General features: G+C 38.1%; 1 protein-coding gene across 3 annotated transcripts in view; it reads left to right on the plus strand.

Moving 5' to 3' along the window:
* The window catches only part of NCALD (neurocalcin delta), a 416,798-nt gene that overhangs the window by 312,821 nt on the left and 82,650 nt on the right, over positions 1–21,327 (plus strand). The window lies entirely within an intron of this gene.

Consider the following 21,327-nt stretch of genomic DNA (forward strand, 5'->3'; position numbering starts at 1 on the left):
AGAACAGACCATTCTGAGAACAGTCTTGAATTTTGTAGTATTTCAAGAACCCATCAGACCCATAAATATCTATTGGCTCCTTGTCTCTTTCTAGAAATGATTTTTTTCCATGCTGTTGACTTTAAGAAACCTGGAGAATAATGGTCTTTTACATTTTTTTATTAGTTTCAGGTGTACAAAACAATGTAATAGTTAGACATTTACAGCCCTCACAAAGTGATAAACCCCCCAATCTACTACCCCTCTGACTGTTACAGTTCCATTGAGTCTGTTCCTTATGCTGTACTCCACATCCTGTGATTACATATGTATATATAATTATAGTTGACATTCAGTATTATTCAGCTTTTACATTTTTATTTGCTCAAAGTCTTGCCAGGATTAGCCAAAAATATTGTTTTAATACCTTTGTCCTAAAGAGCTCTGTGAAACTCCAAGGCAGGCCAATCTCAGGATGCTGGTTGGAGTGACGTTCACCAATGGGGAGGCCTTCTATATGGAAATTTCGAGTTGAAGGAAGAACAATGGAGGATCCTTCTTGCCTTTTGTGTGTGTGCCTCTAGGAACTATAGCGATTTTTTAGGCAGTTCTAAAATCTCTTTTTCTTCTCTTTTGATTAAGTAGAAAATTTCATGGCCTTCTAGTAACAGCAAGAAAAAACAAATTCACGTTCTACATGCTGACTATATTTTTAATTTTCTAAACCTGTAACTCCTTGCTGCAACTATTCTGGCACTCTATGAGGAGATACCATTTGTCATCAGAACACTTTTGAACTCCACATAAATGCAAACTATCAAAGGACATTTTTATATCCTCACAAGGCTTGTAAAAGCAATTAGATTGCATTTTACGGGCTTTGTTTGGGTTGAATATGATTCTGTTCATCAGAAGGGAGCTTACTCATTTTTCCTTTTTTGATTAATTATATCAGTAAAGGTTTAATCAGGAAAACAGAACACATGTTAGGTATGTCAAACAAAGGAGGTTTAAAACAGAGGGGACTGATCCTAAAGTAAGTGCGAAAGGACCAAAAAAGGAAGGTGGGATAATTCAGAGATCAAAGTGTAAAACTGCTCCTACTGGAAGAACAAAAGGGCAGAGGTAATGCCCCAGTGCCGAGGCGTGAACTCACTGGGACGGTGAAGTCTGCATCTGCTTCTCAGCCTCCTGATGCTACTGCCTGAACTGCAGAGGTTACTGGAGTGCAAGCTGCTCCAGGCCGCTGCTGCTACTGCTGGAACAGCCAGCACCACTGGAGCCCAGAGCCACCTGCTGCCACCACTGCCAAAACTGACTGCCACTGCTGGGCGCGCAGCCGCAGCGGAAACAGAGAGAGGAAGAACAATGGCTTCTCTCCTCCCACCTTCCAGACACACACCAGTGTTTCCCACTGCTTGGCTCTAACTGGAAGTTAGTTGGCAGGATTCTGGAGCAGGCAGCTTGCAGGGTCCAGCTTCCTGTAAAACAGAGCTAAGCATAGAAGGGAAGAAATAGAATTAAGAGCAAAGGAGCAAATGAACAGCTCATTTCTCTCCTTCACGTAGAGGTGAAATGTGTTCTAGATGAACCTGACACGGAACAACACAATGTGTCACAGTCCCCCTCCCAGCTTCATGAATGAGTAAATGTTCACATGACTTTCTTTTGATTTGCCAAGATATTTTTAATTTAAGCAGCTTCCTTTTATTTGATATTGAAGGATGGACTATGACTGAGAAATATCAAGCAATACATTCTCTAGTTTGTCTTTTGTAATTTGTTTCTTTAGAAAGTTTTGGAGGAAGTCAACTGGTAATGGAAGTGCGCTTTTACAAAGATGCCAGGCGATACACAAATATTTCTCACTTAATACTTACAGCAACTTAATGAGATAGGAATTACTTTTATTCCCCCAGAGAGCAGTTTCTCAGAAAAGGCTTTATAGCTCTTCATTTCCAGAGCTGCGACAAGAACTCAGCCTAAAAAGAAAATGTAACTTTTTACTTGCACCCCAAGAAATACCTGGATATGGGAAGAGTGGGATTTATGAATGGCTGCATGTACGTTTTCCCACCGTAATGCTACTATGAGCTCAAAGAAACAGTGGACACTCCGGTACACAGAGATGCCCATCTTGAACTTCCAGAGCTCTTTGCTTCAACCTTCCTGTAAAGGAAGCACAGGTTTCAGTGGCTCTTTCATAATATTCATTTGAAGGAACGGTCGTTGTAAGAATATGTTGGTCGATGTATATAAAGTTGTGGGCGCTGTGCCTAGGATGTACTGGTTTACCATTATATCATTACTGTAATGAAGGTAACAAACATAAAATCAATTTGATCGGGACTCAGTAAACTGCACGAAATGATTGAAGAAGTGATTTTTAAGGGAGAAATTATCTACATATAAACAGGGTTTACCTGTTTTGTATGTCGAACATCTGGAAGCTTTCAGGGATGAGACAGGCAACTAACTGGTTGAATTTGAAATGATCTGAGTTTTCAGGTGCAAACGTAGGTGTCTTAGTCTCTTTGGGCCACTGTAACAGACAGAATCCCATCCTGGGTGGCTTGTAAACAACAGAAGTATTTTCTCACAGTCTGGAGCCTTGGAAGTCCAAGATCAAGGTGCTGGCATATTCATGGTCTCATGAGAGTCCACTGCCTGGTTCACAGACTCATCTTGCAGTGTCCTAATGTGATAGAAGGACTCTAGCTGAGGCCTCTTTCATTAGGGCTCTTATCTCATTCATGAAGGCTCTGCCCTCACAACCTAATCACCTCCCGAAGATCCCACCTCCTAATACCATCACATGGAGGGTTAGAATTTCAACATATGAATTTTGAGGGGACACAAACATTCAGTCTCCAGTACTGGATAAGTCAAATCGTGTGTATGTATGTGTATGTGTGTGTACACATGCTTGTACACATGGTATTCAGGGTATTCATTTGTTCTGCAAAATTATTCTTTGGAATTTCACATGCAGACTTACTTACCATGAGTTTTTTATACATTTGATGATAAAAATGTCCCCATTTGATCTTTCTCCCACTTTGCTTTCCGAATTGCTATTTGCTGTTTCCCGCTATGCAAGGCTGGTACCAATGTTGATAACTAAAATATTGACGGCATATTTTTGAGTGTATTGTTTTGGAGAAGTTGAGGGTCAAGGGTCAGCACATCCTGACATTTGTAGCTTTGGTTTAACCCTGTAAAGCTAATTTGAAATTAGCTTTTCATGTATCATGACATAGCAAGAATGCCTTCACAGCCTATCCCACACTTCAGCAGAGATTCCTTCTTTACCAGGGCAAAAATTGTAGAAACTGGATATCAATTTTCAGGAAATTCTAAAGTGATAATAACTGGTTTTCCTTTATTTTTCACATTCCTAAACCCTAGTACAAGTTGAAGAAACCTCACTTGTCAGTTCTCTAAATTCAGATCATACATCTGTCTCTTTTGGGGAGGAGTCTTTACCCTAAAAGGTATATTTTCATTCATTCAATCACACATCCATTCATTTGTTCATTTATTGAATAAGTATATTTTGAGCACTTAATATGTGCTGGGTGCTGTTCAGTGCTGTGAATACAGAGTGAACAAAATAGGCAAAGTCCCTGGTTTTAAAATGTTAAAGCTAAGTAATCCCTAACTTCTTAATACTTTAAAGGCACCTTATATTTTGATGGCATCTTTTTATTAAAGCAGGATTATAATGATCTGTGTACAAAATTCCTGGAGGTCAGCAGGTGGAAGGTGGAGGGGGCTTGTTGTCTTCCCCGCAGCCAACTCACCTTCACACTGGAAGTCCCTCTTAATAATAAAAAAGTAAATAAAAGTATGTACCCTTCTAGTTATAAAAGGGAATCATTCTATATCAGTTAGAATGCTTCTGATTGATAGTAACAGATATCCTAATTCAAAATGGTCTAGACAATAAAGAGAATCTAACAAAAGTTCAGAGGAGGGGTGGATTTTGGCACTGTTTCATCTACGAGTGACAAGGCCTCGACTTCATTTTTCTGAAATTCTCATGCAGCATCATCCAAATCATCTGGCTTCTTCCCTCACTGTGGTGTATTACAGTTGGCACCTGTGTTCCCTCTTTCCCTCTTCACTTGGTGAAAAGGATGCTGCCCTCTTTCCCTCCCCAGGTGTGACTCGTGGAGAGCATTAGAACAGTATAATTCCAAATGAGGTCATTCCTTCTGCAAGACCCCAAATCCTTTCAAGAATATATACAGATGTACATGAGTAACAACAAGCATCAAAAATGGCCTGGCACTGCCACAAACTCATGGGGCGGGAAGGGATTTCGGTCGAGATTAATCTAGGGTTGATATCATCATCACTGTGTAGACTGGGGAATGGGGAGAGGAAGAGCCCAGTTTTGGAACTGTGCAAAGCTATATCAGGTTAGGATTGAAATCAGGGTCTCAATGAAAAAGGAGCAGAGGTCCTAAATACAATTTATAGACAAGGAAATACAAATGGCAAACAAATATATGAAAAACAATGTTCAACTTCTCCAGTTGGTAAATAAATAAATATCCAAGTGATGACGGGTTCTTTGGCACTTATTGAACTAAGAACAATAAATAAATAAAATATATGGATATTGCATTCAACTCTTGCTAGTAACAATACAAAAGTTACAGTTCATTTAAAAGTCTGAAGAGAAGTATCAACAGGCACCACGATTTTCATGGTTATAACTTAGTAATCACTCACATTAGCCTTTTTTCCCAAGGACACATCTCAAAGTAAAAAGAAAATAAATGTATGAAGATGTTTATATATTGCTGTTTATAATAGGGAACATCAGAGCATGGTTAAATACACCAGGGCTTAGGACTTCATTGCGGTTTATGTAGTACAGTGGTACCTCGGTTTTCGAACGTAATCCGTTCCGGAAGACCATTCGAGTTCTGAAATGTTGGAAAACAGCCGACAGCGAGGCCTCAGGATCTTGCACTCAGCAGAAGCCGCGTGACATGTTCGACTTCCGAGGAATGTTCGAAAACCGAAGCATTTATTTCTGGGTTTCCGGCATTCATAAACCGAAATGTTCTTCAACAGAGACGTTCGAAAACCGAGGTGCCACTATAACTGAAAAGGATAAATATGGAGGCTTGCAGGAGCCATGCATTAGCCCACATTGAGTGGAAAAAAGGGGCAACGTTTGGCTTCTAAAATCTTTGGCTTCTGGTTGGAGTGCCAGGTCTTGTATGAACTAACTCCACAAATTAAGTTAGGCATCTCAGACAAATGATGGTCTCTTCTAAAACTCAATTTTCTCATGTCTGTAATAATGGTACTTACCTCATGGGGCTACAGTGAAGATCAAATGAAATAATTCACACAAAGCATCTTTGCACTTTGCACAGTGCCAAGTGCAAAACAAGCCAAAAAAGAATCATACCTAAATATTATTATTGTAATTACATTTTTTTTTCTTTGTCAAATTAAAGATTAGAAGAGAGCATGAGAAGAAAAATGGGGGCAAGCTCTTGTGAAGGATAAGGGAAGAGGTGAATATTTTGTTTTCGAGCATTTCATTTTATAATGTTTTATATGTTGACATTTTAAAGAATATATTTCTAAGTTCAGAAGCCTCCCAGGGCCAAGTCCTCATATCAGAACCTCTTTCCTTTCTAGCAGCTGGAAAGCTCTATTTTGCAGCACTGCCACAGCTCTCAGAATGCAAACATTAAGCCGGGGGAATTAATGTTTGCCGGGGGAGTCCACCATCCAGATTTTAAATGGACTGATTGTATCTTTATCCTTTCCGCAGCTGTTTTTGGAGAAGCTGCTGTTCTTAGATGCCTGATTATCCCACACCTGTGAGAAGATAGTATTGCTCCCTGAGAACCAAATCATGTTTGAAATTTCTGGTGTCAGGGGTCTTTAAAGAAATGGATGGCTTAGTATTTCCTCAGAAAGCTGCATTCACGGGAGGGGCCTTCCACCTGACCTGTCAGGAACAATGCATCTTTCAGGCTGTCTGTGCAATGAATGGGACGCTCTGAACCTCCTCTCTTTAGGGTTATTATTCTGAAATCCTCATTGTTGGCAGTGCCCTCTTGGCAGGTGGACAGTAAAGTGCATCTTTCTCTCAATTCAGTCTCTTCATTTAAAAAAAAAAATTTTTTTTGGTAGCAGATTGGCTTAGGAAGCAAAAATCAGCATAGCTGCATTTTATTTCTGTGCACCTGCATTACGTATGCTGTCAGAAACTGAAGGCAAGAGCCTGCAACCGTGATTATTATTAGGTTTGGGAACCTCAAGGACAGGCAAAAGAGACTTTCTTTAAATGTGGGTGGCAGGAAAATAAAATGACACACTGGAAAGAATAAATTCTAAGGCATGAATTCTTAAAACGATCTGCCAGTTAACTGTGAAGAGGATGGCATCTTAATCGAGCGCTTTATCTACTCCCCGGCTTTCCCTGGACTGGCCTGCTAGCCACACTGACGAGGAGGGAAAGTTGGTTCTGTTAGCCTTGCAGAGCACCTTCTGGAGGGAAAACGGGCTTCTATTCTGGCACATGTATCCTTATCAGAAGTGGTTTGACCAAGGAATTGGAGCCACCAGCAGTGCAGACAAAGGCAGGGACATCCTACCTGGCTTCTGTGGTTGAGTGATAAAAACACAGCTTCTTATTTTGAAGTGATCAGAAACTTTCTAAAGACCAAGCCACAGAGAGACCGCGGGTATAATTTTTCAGAGATACTTTTCTGAATATCGTCACTAGGTTATCTTCAAGTCCAGAGTTTTATGCAGTAAAAACAGGCAAACATTTGACATATGGGGAAGGGTGTGTGGTCCTTTGTGCAATGGACAGATTTTCACCATGAACCTTAATCCTGAGACTTTTCTGTGACTCGATCTGGACAAATCCTATAATTAAAGGCACTCCAGAGATGTCTAGTGTCTGGGGAGACTCGATTTGCTGAGGGTGATAAAGTGACGCTGCACAGCATGCAAGGTACGTACTGTGCATCTGGGAGCCATTTGTATAGTGGTGTTCGTGCGAAAGAAGATATGTTTGCTCTATAATCAGGATGTGTTACCTTTGGGATAAGAAAAGAAATTTTAAAAAGTACATTAGTTTTAAAATGTTAATTGGTCTTTACAGTAGAGCCCAGATGAGCTGGGATCCAATCTGCCACCTACTAGCTGTGTGTCCCAGAGCGAGTGGCTTGGGTACCTTGCTACATTGGTTTACAAAGCCCTCCATAAACTGCCCTATAATCTCCTCGCTCATCACGTGATGCTTATTCTTAGGATTCTCCAATCTCTTTTTCAGTTTCTCTCACATGCCATGCTGCCTCTCATCTCTGAGGTATTAAACCCCCTGTTTTCTCTGCTCAACACGGCTCCCACCTCCTCGGCTGCCTCACTCCTCTTTCTTCTTCACTCAAGGGTCATGTCCCCAGGGAGCTTTTCTATGAAATCCCGAACTGAGTTGTGTCCTCCAGGGCTGGCACCAGGGAGCACTTCTATATCATTTAGTATTTATTAAATGTTGTACTTCTTCAATAACTATAAACTCCACGAGGCCAAGGTCTGTGTCTTTCTTATTCACTGCCATGTCCCCCAGCCTACCATGTTTCTCTGAAAATAAGACCTAGCTGGACAATCAGCTCTAATGTGTCTTTTGGAGCAAAAATTAATATAAGACCTGGTCGTATTTTACTATAACATAAGACCCGGTCTTATATAATATAACATAATATAAGACCGGGTATTATATAATAATATAAGATTCAGTTCTGTATAATATAATATAATAAATATAATATAATATAAGACCCAGTGTTATATAATATAACATAATATAAGACCGGGTATTATATAATAATATAAGACCCGGTTTTGTATAATATAATATAATATAATATAATATAATATAATACCCGGTCTTATATTAATTTTTGCTCCAAAAGATGCATTAGAGCTGATTGTCCGGCTAGGTCTTATTTTCGGGGAAACACAGTAGCACAGTGCCCGACACACTGCAGGTTAGTGAATGAGTGAAAGAATGAACGAATTGAGCCAGAGCATCTCCAGGGTTTTTTTTCAGTGTTGAGGAACCAATGACACTAATTTAGCGAAGCACAAAGTTGTACCAATTACGTTTGTATTAGAAATCATTTGCTTTCAAATGATGGAACACCCACTCGAGCTGGCTAGGCCAAAGAGAAGTTACTAGTGTGAGGTTGAGGTGGCTCTTACTAAGGAGTGACTATAGGCACTGGAGAGGCTCTGGGAGCTCCGAGACTGGAACTGGGGACGGACTCATGCTGTAGGCCTCTGACTCCAAGCCACTCATCAGTTTTTCAGAAGGCTCCACTGTTACTCATTCTCAAGTGGAGAGCCTTAATGGGTCAGAAATCTTCCCTCATCTTAAGTTCGTGATTCTCCTCTTGTGGTGAGAATAATTCCACACACCTCCCCATCCCATCCTTGCTTCTCCACTCCCACTCTTGCTTCAGCTCTCTTTACTGGCAGTTGAGTATTTCCTGGTGAAATTCCTTATAAAAATGTTCTGGGAGAACAGTGTCAAGTCTCGTTGCTCTGGAAATTTTTCTGCGTCCCACCCAGCCCTGGCACAAGTGGATCCAGGCACTATGGGCTCTCATTCCTTTTTGGTAAGGTTGCTGATCTCATGGCTGAGCTCTGAGGACATTGACAACTTTATGTTTATAACTTTATATTAAGGGAGACTTAATATTTGAACATCTCACTTTACATGTAAAAAAGAAGAAGGAGAAGGAGAAGAAATCAAGGCCCTAAGATCGTTGGTAATGAGCTTGACTCACAGAATGTTCTGGTGCTGGAGGTGAGGGGTGGATATTCATGCAACGCCTGAGTCTCCACTCAGTGCCCTTTGACTGGTCACACTGCCTCTTCAGAGAGAAATTACATATTGGTTCTTTGGTTGATACCAATATAAATAATGCGACTTTCCACAGATAAGATTACAGGAAATTAAAAACCTTAAGGCAGGTTTGACAGGACAGAGCTCCAGGATACCTCTGGATGTGAACCATCTCATTCCAGCCAGTCTATGAATACACCCTTTCCTGCAATGTTGGGTCAGATCTTAATTGTAGATGATGGCAAGAGAGCCATGTGGTCCCCTGTTTTCTTTCTTGCTTGCCGTTTAGCATGTGTTCTGACCTGAGCTATTGTCAGGCCAGTTCTTGAAAATATTGTTATTGCGATTGAAGTCTCTTTGTAGATAGAAATTCCAGAATCAGAGGACTTGATAGAACTGTCAAAGGTCAGCCAAAGCAACTCTATGCCCTCTGGGAGGCCTGCTGTGAAGACACTGCAGTAGGTTTTCCAGTGGTGGGTTTATTCCCAGCTGGGAGGGATATCTCCCCTTTTCTACCCTGCTAACTCCTTGGGGCTGTATTTTCTCTGTAAATTCTTGCTTAGAAGACGTGCACAGCACACACTTGTCACCTGTATTAGTTTTCTATTGCTGCCATAACAAATTTTCCCCCAATCTTAGTGGCTTAAAACAACACAAAATTATTATTAGTTCAGGAGGTCAGAAATCTGAATAGATGTCACTGGGCTATACTCAAGGTATAGGCAGGGCTGTGTTCCCTTCTTTATGCTCTAGGAGAGGATCCAGGATCCACTGTCTTAGTCTGTTCGGGCTGCTGTAAAAAAATATACCATAAACTGGGTGGCTTATAAACAACAGAAATTTATTTCTCATAGTTCTGGAGGCTGGAAGTTCAAGATCAGGGTTCCAACAAAGTCAGGTGAGGACTCTACCAGGTCACACACTTCTTGTTATATCCTCACGTGGTGGAAGGGGCAAGTAAGCTCTCTGGAGCAAGATTTTATTGGGGAAGGGGAACAGGACTTTACTGGGATACAGTGTGTACTTCCAGGACTTTTTTTTTCCAAGTCAAGTTGTTGTCCTTTCAGTCTTAGTTGTGGAGGGCACAGCTCAGCTCCAGGTCCAGTTGCCATTGCTAGTTGTAGGGGGCACAGCCCCCCATCCCTTGCGGGAGTCGAACTGGCAATCTTGTGGTTGAAAGCCCACTGGCCCATGTGGGAATCGAACCGGCAGCCTTTGGAGTTAGGAACATAGAGCTCTAACCGCCTGAGCCACCGGGCAGCCCTGGAGCCTCTTTTATAAGGGCACTAATCCCATTCCTGAGGGCTCCACCTACTGATCTAAGCAATTCCCAAAGGCCCCACCTCCTAATACCATCACATCGGGGATTAGGTTCTCAACATATACATTTCAGTGGGACACAAACATTCCAACCGTAGCAATTTCCTTTGCTTTTTCAGCTTCCAGAGTCTGCCTGCATCTTTGATTCATTTCCCTTTCTTCATCTTCAAAAACAGTTAATATTGGACCAAGAACTTTTCATGCTGCCGTCTTTATCTTTCGGCCCCCTCTTCCACTTTTAAGAAACCTTGTGATTATATTGGGCTCACCATCTAATCCAGACTAAGCTCCCTATTTTAAGATCAGCTGATTGGCAAATTTAGTTCACTTTTGACACATAAGATAAACTCCCAGTTTCCTGGGATTAGAACAGGGACATCTCAGGAGGAGGGGGTAGTAAGAAAGGAGAGCATTAATTTGCCTATCACATTGCCCAAAGACAATAATAACTGAAACCAGTAGTCTGTTAGAACAGTAGTCAGGAAAATGGCTGCCTCCTTTAGTCAAATGGTTTTCTGAAAAGCTGTAACAAATAATTTTTTTCTGTAATTAATTGCATTTTATATTCACCAGTAGCTGTGCTTAAATGTCCTAATTAATATTTTTGCTAAATTAGGATTTATGTGCATTTGATTTTATTAAAGCAAGATGTACATCTTTTATAGTGTTAGAAAATTTGTTTTATATAAACTGGTGTAAGGGCTATAATGGAAAAGCTTTACATTAAAAAAAAGTAGCCATTTGCAGTTGAGTCGATGTGTGCATTTTGGGGGATGGATTGTTTAGAAGAGAAGTTAATATCAGCAAACTAATAAGCTAATGTCCTATTTCCCTCTTTTACAAAGAATAAATAATTTAATAGACTAAGTTTAATTCTGTGCTGTGGGTTGAACTGTCACTAAATGTTATTAAATGGAAATACAGGCTATAAAATATAAATTTATAGTTCTCCTGATAGTAAGAACTATTATAATTTACTTACCAAGGAATTCAATGAAAACAGGAAATAACATTCAAATAAATTCACTTTTTAGAAAGCATAAACTTAGGGTAAACTGGACCTTATTAGCACAATTCTTAATTAGTCTTCCTAATTGTGAAGTTTAGCTCTTTCTTGAACTGTACCAGATGCACCACTAAATTTGAGCATCATTCTTTATAACCACCCTGCAAGGTAGTTATTAGTCTTTCCATTTCACAGGTAATAGAATCAAGGTCAGAGAGGTTAAATAAATTGTCCAAAGTCACAGAGATGAAAAGTCATATTTGGGGAGCCCTCATTTAAATCTGAGCATACCCAAGTTCAAAGTCTATACCCTTTCCACTGTAACACAGCAAGAATCCTTAATACACTGACATTTCACACAAAACCTGAACAAAAATGTATGACTTTGGGCTGGAGCTGAATTTTGCGATTGAGTCTCCTTGTTTATAGGAGTTGCACTTTCAACAGAAGCACCGCAAGAAAAGCATCCAGATTCTTCACCCTTCACACCTATTTCTTTATCCCTTGACAGTAGGAAGGAATAGAATCCTTGATGGCTGGTAAAAGTCAGGTTTATAAAAGTGCAAGTGTCAGTCTGACAGCAAAGAGACAGTATGGTTCTAAAACAATCTTGAAAAAAAAAAGCAAGAACAAAGATCCTATTATAATATTTGCTCTAATTGTACTGGATGTTGAGGATGGAAAAGTGACATTTTGCAGCTTTCCTTTTGCATGGGAAATTAAATATAAAGAGGTGATTTGTAGACCATTTTCCTACCAAACAAAATCCTGTTTTCATGGGAGAAATTCTCTCTCTTTCAGAAAAGAATTTATTCCTCTCATTCAATCTATGAAAAGGCAGGCTGTGGGAAAGGAGAGGCCATCTTTATTCTTTGAGTGATTTTGTTGTCTGTTTTCTCCTTTTTCTTTATCTTCAATCGATGTGACTCCTCAGTGTCCAGAAAGACTTTAAAGAGTCTTTGCATGAATATCACCAAATATTAATTAAAGGTTACTAATTAAATTACTACTTGGAGATGTGAAGAGCTGTTTTCTGGTGTGTTTTTAGCAATGATTTTGAATGCAGTGCATTGTGTTTTCTACTATTTTGCCTTAAATAAGATGGACCTTTCTCTCTCTTTTTCTCCTGGAGGCTCCACTCACCAGGAATTTAACACCAGAGCTAGAGAAAGGCTGATGGCCTGCCTTTCCCAGTGAGATAGTGTAGCCCTTGATTGACAGCTGAAGAGAGAAGGAGCCCAGTTTTATGGGTCAAACTTTCCCAGAATGAAGCTTCCGTGGAGCTGAGCTGAGGGGCTTGGGGAAAGTGGGTCACAACTCAGGTGCCACAGACTCTCAATGTTCTTATCAAGTTTTAGTATTTTTTCTTGAATATATGTTTCTTCATCGGCTTATGCTCTAAGGGTGATTTTCAAGACTGTGTATGGTATTTTAAAATACTGAGGAACAGGTCCATGGAGCTGCTAAAAGTGCCATGCCAAAAATGGAACCTCAGTGTTTGTTTTTAACATATATGTACAATTTCCATTAAATAGTGCTTTAGGTGCAGGTGAGTTTTGATACATCATAGTTTTGTTTTTGAGCTCAAGTGTTTCTAAATTGCAAGTTAATTTTTTTAATCCAAGGATTATTTAGAAATGTACTGCTTAATTTCCATTTAGGGATTTTTCTATTTGTCTTTTTAGTATTGATTCCTATCTTTGTTCTACTGTGTACAATGAGTATTCTTGTGATTTCAATTATTTATAACGTGTTGAGAGACTCTTATGACCCAGCATGTAGTCAGTATTGTTAAATGCATTTGAGGGAAAAAATCTGTATTTTGCGATTGTTTACATAATCCTTCTTCGTATGGTAATTAAGTCAGGTTGGTTAATTTTGTCATTAAAATATTCTATATCTCTACTTTTTTTGTTGTTATTCTCTAAGCTACTGAGTAAGATATGTTAAATCAATACTATGATTGTGATTTTTTTCTGTTTATCTTGATGCTACTTTACTAGGTGCATGCATATTTAGAAAAGTGAATTATGAAGTCTTCATCTATATCTCTAGTAGTATGTCTTGCTTGTATTACTATCAAGTACTATTTCTTTGGAGTAATATTGCTATACCTACTTTCACTTGGTAGCTTGTAGATCACTTTCCATCTTTTTTACTTTTAGCCATTCTGTGCCCCTATTTTCAAAGTGTATGCAGTAAAGAGTTATAATTTCTATGTTAATACAGTCTAATGTTTATCTTTTAATTGAAAAATTAGGTTGGTGCAAAAGTAATTGCGGTTTTTGCAACTGTTTTTAACCTTTTAAACTGCAGTTACTTTTGTACCAACCTAATATTTGGTCAGTTGCATATTATGGTAATTATCGACATGTTTGAGATTAAATCTTTAATCTTATTATTTCTTCCTATTTACCCTATCATTTATTTCCTTTTTCCTCCTTCCTTGCTTCTTTTGAGTATCAAGTAATTTTTAAAGCTATTTTTCTTCCCTGTTAGTTTGTTAGGTATACATTCTTTTGTTGTTTTAGTGGATACCACAGGATTACATTGTGTACCCTACATTCTTAAGACTATTATTAATTAAGACTTGTACTAGAATATAAGAACCTTTGAACATTTTATTCTATCCACCATCTCTTACTTTTCGTGCTAATGTTGCCTTATATTTTGGACCTAGACCTACCCATATTTCAAACCCCACAAGACATTATCATTTTATAGAGTCAGTGGAACTGAAACAGTAATATACAATGTCAGAGCGGTAGTAGATTGAGGGCGGGGGGTTATCACTTAGTGAGGGGTGTAAATGTCTAGCTATTACATTGTTTTGTACAGCTAAAACTAATAATAATAATAAAAAATCAGTATTCATTTAGATTTATCTGTATATCTGTCCTTTCTGAATCTCAGTGTTTTCATCTGGAATCATGTTTCTTCTGCCTGAGCAGTGCTTTAGACATTTAGTATAATTCTGTTGAAACAAAGTCTCACATTTTTTTGACAGAAAAGGTCTCATGTCATCTTCATTTAAAAATTTTGAATTGAACTTAGTTTGTGATAAATGTAGGTAGACATGCCGTTGAAAAAAACAATGCAGAGAAAAACCATATATACACTTTACCCATTTTACTCTAAAGATAACATTTTGCAAAATGTGTACAATATTCCAACCAGGATATTGCCATTCAGGGTACAATCGTGGTACAGAACATTTCCATCACCACAAAGATCCCTTATGTTGCCCTTATACAATCACAGGCACTTCTCTCCCTCCCCAGCTCCCTCCTTAATCCCTGACAACCACGAATCTGGTTTGCATTTCTGTAATTTCATCATATTATAATGTTATATAAATGAAATCATACAGTATATGACATTTTGAGATTGGCCTTTTATTTTTTTGTAGAATTCTTTTTTTTTAATTTATTGGGGTGTCAATTGTTAGTAAAATTACATAGATTTCAGGTGTACAATTCTGTATTACATCATCTATAAATCCCATTGTGTGTTCAACACCCAGAGTCAGTTCTCCTTCCATCACCATATATTTGACCCCCCTTACCCTCATCTTTCACCCCCCACCCCCCTTACCTTCTGGTAACCACTAAACTATTGACTGCGTCTATGAGTTTTTGTTTCTCATTTGTTTGTCTTGTTCTTTTGTTGTTTTTTGTTTATATACCACATATCAGTGAAATCATATGTTTCTCTGCTTTTTCTGTCTGACTTATTTCGCTTAGCATTATACTCTCAAGATCCATCCATGTTGTCACAAATGTTCCTATTTCATCTTTTCTTACTGCCGAATAGTATTCATTGTGTATATATACCACAACTTCTTTGTCCATTCATCTATCAAAGGACATTTTGGTTGTTTCCATGTCTTGGCCACCGTAAACAAAGCTGCAATGAATATTGGAGCACACGTGTCTTTATGGGTAAATGTTTTCAGATTTTTTTGGGCAGATACCCAGGAGAGGGATTGCTGGGTCATACGGTAATTCTATTTGTAATTTTTTGAGGAACCTCCACACTGCCTTCCATAACGACTGCACCAGTCTGCATTCCCACCAACAGTGTATGAGGGTTCCTTTTTCTCCACAGCCTCTCCAACACTTGTTACTATTTGTCTTGTTGGTGATAGCCATTCTGATTGGGGTGAGGTGATATCTCATTGTGGTTTTTATTTGCATTTCTCTGATGATTAGTGATGTTGAGCATTTTTTCATATATCTATTGGCCATTTGTATGTCCTCTTTGGAGAAATGTCTCTTCAGGTCCTCTGCCCATTTTTTGCTTTTTCACTCAGAAAAATCTCTGGACATTCATGCAGAATTTTGTGTGCATCAATAGTTTGTTCCATTTTAGTACTGAGTACTATTCCTGTTGAATGGTATGGATGTACTAAAATTTGTCTACCCATTCCTTCATTGAAAGCATCTGAATTGTTTCCAATTATTGGCCATTACAAAGAGAGCTGCTATAAGCATTCATGTATAACTTTTTGTGTTAGCATAAGCCTTCATTTCTTTGGAATACCTAGGAGTACAATTGTTGAATCATATGGTAGTTGCATGTTTAATTTAAAAAGAAAAAAAGTCAAATGGTTTTTCATAGTGGCTGCACCATTTTACAATATGAGTGATTCAGTTTCTCTGCATCCTTGTCAACATTTGGTATTTGCACTATTTATATTTTAGTCATTTTGATAGGTGTGTAGTGATATTTCATTATGGTTTTAACTTGCATTTCCCTAATGGCTAATGATGTTGAAATATCTTTTCATGTGCTTGTCATCTGTATATATTCTTTGGTTAATCTATTCCTGTCTTCTGCCAATTTTCTAATTGAATGGTTTGCTTGTTTGTTTTATTGTTGAGTTTTACTGTTAAAAAGTCCTTTTGTTGCTTCTTTAAAGTTAATATAACTTTTTTTTTTAACTCGCTGCTTTTAAGATTCTGTCTTTGTCTTTAGTTTTCAGCAGGTTGTCTATGTGTGATTTTCTTTGTAGTTTTTCTGTTTGGGGGCTTATGGGGCTTCCTAATGCTGTTGTTTTGTATCTTTTGTAAGTTTTGGACATTTCTCAGACAATTTTCTTTAAATATGGCTTCTGTCCTATGTCTATTCTCTCCTCTCCCAAATACACGTGTTAACCTTTTCATCATGTCCCAAATGTCTCTTACATTCCTTTCTGTATTTTTCATTCTTTTTTTCTTCTTATGCTTCCATCTAGATATTGTCTGCTGATCTATCTTTCATTTCACTAGTTTTCTCTTATGCTATGTCTTCCCTGCTCTTCAACCCATCTACTATGTTTTTAATTTCAATTGTTGTATTTTTCAGTTCTTTAATCTTAGTATGTTCCTTTTTATAGATTTCATTTTTTACATGGGAATACTCCATCTTGCCATCCATTTCCTTTAACATATTAATTATAGTTATTTTTAAATCACTGTCTGATATTTACAGATGAATCATCTATGGATCTACTTCTGTTTTCTATTTTTTCCTTTTAGATTTTGATCTGTTAGATCTGTCTCCTGGCATGATTAATGATTTTGGATTGAATTGGAAGTGGTGTATGAAAAATGATAGGGGCTCTAAATGATGTCATCTTCCGTTTGAATGGGTTAATTTTCTCTGGAAGGTAGTTAGAATAGAAGCAAATTACCTTGACCCAATTAATTGGGTATTATAATAATTCCAAGATGGATACTAGTCTTTAGGAGGGTGCATCTATTTCCTGTTTTCTCTTACTTCTAAAACATAGCCTTTTAGTTATGACACCTAAAAACTTGGAAGTGGTATATGAAAACTTAGGGTATTTACCAACTCTGACTCCTTGAAAGATCCTGTACTCCAGTTTTTGTCTCCCTGAGACTACAAGAATGCTCACCTCTCCCTTTATGTTTGTACCCTCTTTGCTGTAGTTTTATGCTTTACTTCTTGTTCTCTTTTATAACACCATTTAAGAATTAGCAAATGCTTCAAGGGGAAAATGGTTCAGCATGTTGAGATTGCTTCTCTGATTCCTTTTTTTAAATCAGGATTTTTATTTCTAAAGTGCTAGATGCCTTTGAATATTTGTACTCCAATTTTTGTCTCTCCAGTCTCTGAGAATGCCAAAAGCCTCATACCCCTTAAGAATCATCCAATAATTTAAGGAGAAAAGTAGCAGATAATGTGGGCAATGTTAGGCTTATATCAATATAGTTTCCTTTTACCTGAGATCTTGGCATTTAAAGCTTTTTTGTCTTTGCTACTCTTTGATGCCTTCCAATCACTTTTTAAAAATCCAGCTATTATTGTTATCTCAGTGAGAGTATTGGTTTGAACACATGAAACTCCATCATAGTGGGAAACAGAAGTTACCCAGGCATGTGCAATCCAAATATTAGCTTCAGTTAAGACTAAAATAATTTGGACACAGTTTTATTCAGGATATTTTTACTATTTTACTTTGCCTATTTTTCTTGATTCAAATCTTTCTGATTAGATTTTTCTTGTCATATTACTCCTTAAGCCTGAACTAGATTATGATCATTAGAGTTCCCAGATGCAGAAAAGATAAGTTGGCTTTTTCCCCCTCATTAGAAATTTTAAAAAAAGCAAACAGACAAAAAAAACCAACCTTCAAATATAAAATAAATATAAGAAATATTTCAATTCTTTTTTAAAATATACCAAATGTAAGTTATTTCCAGAAATGTATAGAGCCACACTCCTGGATGTATATCCTGGCCCTGCCACATACTAAGTAGGCAAGTTACTTAATCTTTCTATGTTTAAGTTTTTTTCAGTTGTGAAATGTGGGAAAGAATAGTATTTGCCTCATAAGGTAGTTATAGTAAATGATGTAATATATCTACTGTCTTAAAACAATGTTCCACATGTAGTATGTGCTCAATTAATGTCAGTGAATGTAAAAGATCCAATATCACGGCAATAGCCATAAAATACATCAACATATAACTTATGTATGCTCATAATAAATATTTATGATTTGGTAGAGATAAGTTTGATTTACTTGGTAAATTGACTTGGACCCATCCACTGCTAGAAAATTTTGTGATAAATCAAAAATTTTTTTCTTTTTCCTTCCTTTGCACTTTTTGGGAGCTTAGAGGAGGTTCTCTATTCTCTTTTAGTGAGAAGACAAAAATACCCTTTCTTTTTATTGCTCGACATTTATTTCCCAATAGTTAAGTCACTCAGCATTTATTGAGCACTTATTATGTTCCAGGTTGCATACTAACTATAGAGCTGTAGAGATGAATAAGATTCCATCCTTTCCCTATAGGTCTTTGTAGACTTATCAGAGTCAGACAGATAAACAAGAAATGACATACACATTGAGCCATCAATCCTGTGGCAGGGTGTCAGAATTTTATAACAGATTAACTTTATAATCCTCATAACAACCTTAGGATGTAGGCACTGAAGCTCAGAGGACTTTAGTAACTTGCTCAGATGAGATTTAAACCCAGTGTCTGCAGAAAATAGGTCCACAGCCTTCCCACCAGTGTTAAGACAGGGAGACAGCAACATTTCTACCTAGAAACACTGACTAAGTGGCTGATTATAGTTGTCTACTCATGGCCCAAACCACCTGTTAATTCAGGTATGTGAACCCAAGTCAGGCTGGCTTAGTGGCATTTACTAGTTATTTCCAGCAAACTGCTCAGACTAATAATAGGCAGCCTTGACATGCATACAGCAAGTGAAAACTATAATGCCAAAGTTTTCTGAATGGGTATTTTTAAATTCAATGAATCATTTTCACCTAAAAAAATGAGTTGTCATTGAAAAGAATAAAATGACACATGTTCTCTTCAATGTGATGGGCAGTGATTGGAAAAGGCCCTTATGTGTATTTCCTGTGATATTTTCAATAACATTTGTATTAATTAGCCAAATTGGTAGAAATCTGAGCTCCAAAGAGATCGTCATCACAATTTCAACCCTGAAGGAGATCGGCAGCTTCCTTAGCTATGGCAGGAATCTCTAATCATACTAGGTAGCTGGCAAGGGGAAATAAGTGATGGCCAGTTGGTAGCATGCTACATTAGAAAAAAGGATTACATGTGTCCACTTTTCGTATTGGTCAGTCCACTGATTATAATCAGTTTAAGCCCAAGTCAGTATATAGCAAAATATGCTTAGTCTTAAAAATAATGGACAATTTTAAAAAGGTGTTAGTTTTACTAAATTTCAAATGAATTAAAGCCATGAGTTTTAGGAATTTTTAGAGCTGAGAACTTCTTGTTTCAGAGGACGTCACCTATTGGCAAAGAATGGTACTGCAGTTTTATTCCGTTAGACGCTGAATCTGCATGAAGAGGAAGCGTTTAGGCAGCCGCAGATTTTGGAGTCAGAGAGATGATACAGCAGGCAACTCAGAGAACGTGGGGCCCTGAAAGTCAAGAAAGATACGCTTTCTCTCCTCACTTGCCATTCCCCTCATTACTAGGATGTGTATTTCTGAACAAAACCAGAACTATGACTGGAACAAATTGCAAATTTGTAAATTGTGGCTGTTGCTGAAATCTGCCCCTGGTGAGACATCCCGGCCCATTTAGATAGACATTGGAGTCAATGAACTAATTGTCCTTGTGCAAACAGGTAAATTCCCTGCTGTGACTAATTGGAAATTAAGGGGGGCGGGGCATTCATTATGGCCTTACAGTTTGGTTTTACTTCTGCAGTGCTATAGCTAATAGCATCAGGAAAATAACTTTTCAAATAAGAATATATCTTTTCTCTCCATTGGAGCTGGGACAGAAATAAAGCAGAGGAAAATGAAATAGGAGGATTCTGTGGCCAAACAGTTTGGACCTTAGTCTCATTGTTCAAGAAGAAATTTCTGATTCTGAAGAAATTTTTTTCTTTTAGAGTGACAAAAATGTAATCTGCCCAGCTGGCTTAGCTTCCATTTATATTTTGCAGCACCCTAGAGCTACTCCTTTTTTTTTCTTTTAAGAAGTCAGCATAGAAATCTTGCTAATGCTAGCATGGGAAGATCCTTAGGGTTTTCATTTCATTTTATTTTATTTTTTATTATGTTAGTTTCAGGTACAAACAACACAATGATTAGACATTTACACCCTTCACAAAATGATAACCCCCCCAATCTACTACCCATCTGACACTGTATATAGCTGTTACAATACCATTGACTATATTCCCTTTGCTGTACTTTACATCCCTTGACTGTATATATATTTAATCATAGTTGACATTCAATATTATTGTATTTCAGCTTCTGGTGTACAGCGCAGTGGTCAGGCATCTACACAGTCTACGCGGTGACTCCCCCATAAGTCCAGGACCCGCCTGGCACCCTGCGTAATCTGTATAACATTATTGATTATATTCCCCATACTATAGTTCACATCCCCGTGACTATCTTGTGTCTACCAGTTTGTACTTTCTAATCCCTTCACCTTCTCCCCCATTCCCACCCTCCTCCCATCTAGGGTTTTCTAAAGCAATCTCTTCACCCTTGCCTTTGCTCCCTTTGTCCTTTGAAGGAGTATATGTTTTCTGAATGTAGTTTTCAGTACTTTCCTATGGGTTTTATTTTATTTTGTTTAATTGGCTTCCTGTTAGTTAAGAGCGAGAATGAACTAGAAAGTAAGCACGTGTGCAGAGTTAGAAGTAAGCGAGGGTGGTGACATCAGAAACATGCAGGACTGTCCTTTTATTCTGCTCTAGGCTTTCACTGAACTTTGCATTGACAGGACACTTACCCATTTACTCCATGCTGAGCCCCACAGGGGTGTGAAGAAAGCATTTAGGAGGGGAGGATTTGGCATCTGTGTGGTGATCCCAAAGCAAAGGTCCAGAAAAGTTATAAATATACTTATAAGGTTGCTTTAAAGCAGTGCTGGATTGAAAGTCCTTTGCTCATCATTGTTGCATCCTAGACATTTTACAGTGCAGGAATTCTGCATTTGTCACCCGGTTTCCCCATGTAGTTGGTGTCAGGATTATTAGATTCTCTCATCTAACCCTGAGCTACCACCCCCTTGTTTCTTGTTTTTCTTTCCATCACTAACATGGCTCAGTACATTGACGTGGATTCTTATATAATTTAAAAAATATCTTTACTTCCAACTCCCCTTGA

Source organism: Rhinolophus sinicus, linkage group LG12 (genome assembly GCF_036562045.2).
Source record: "Rhinolophus sinicus isolate RSC01 linkage group LG12, ASM3656204v1, whole genome shotgun sequence".
NCBI classification, from domain to species: domain Eukaryota; kingdom Metazoa; phylum Chordata; class Mammalia; order Chiroptera; family Rhinolophidae; genus Rhinolophus; species Rhinolophus sinicus.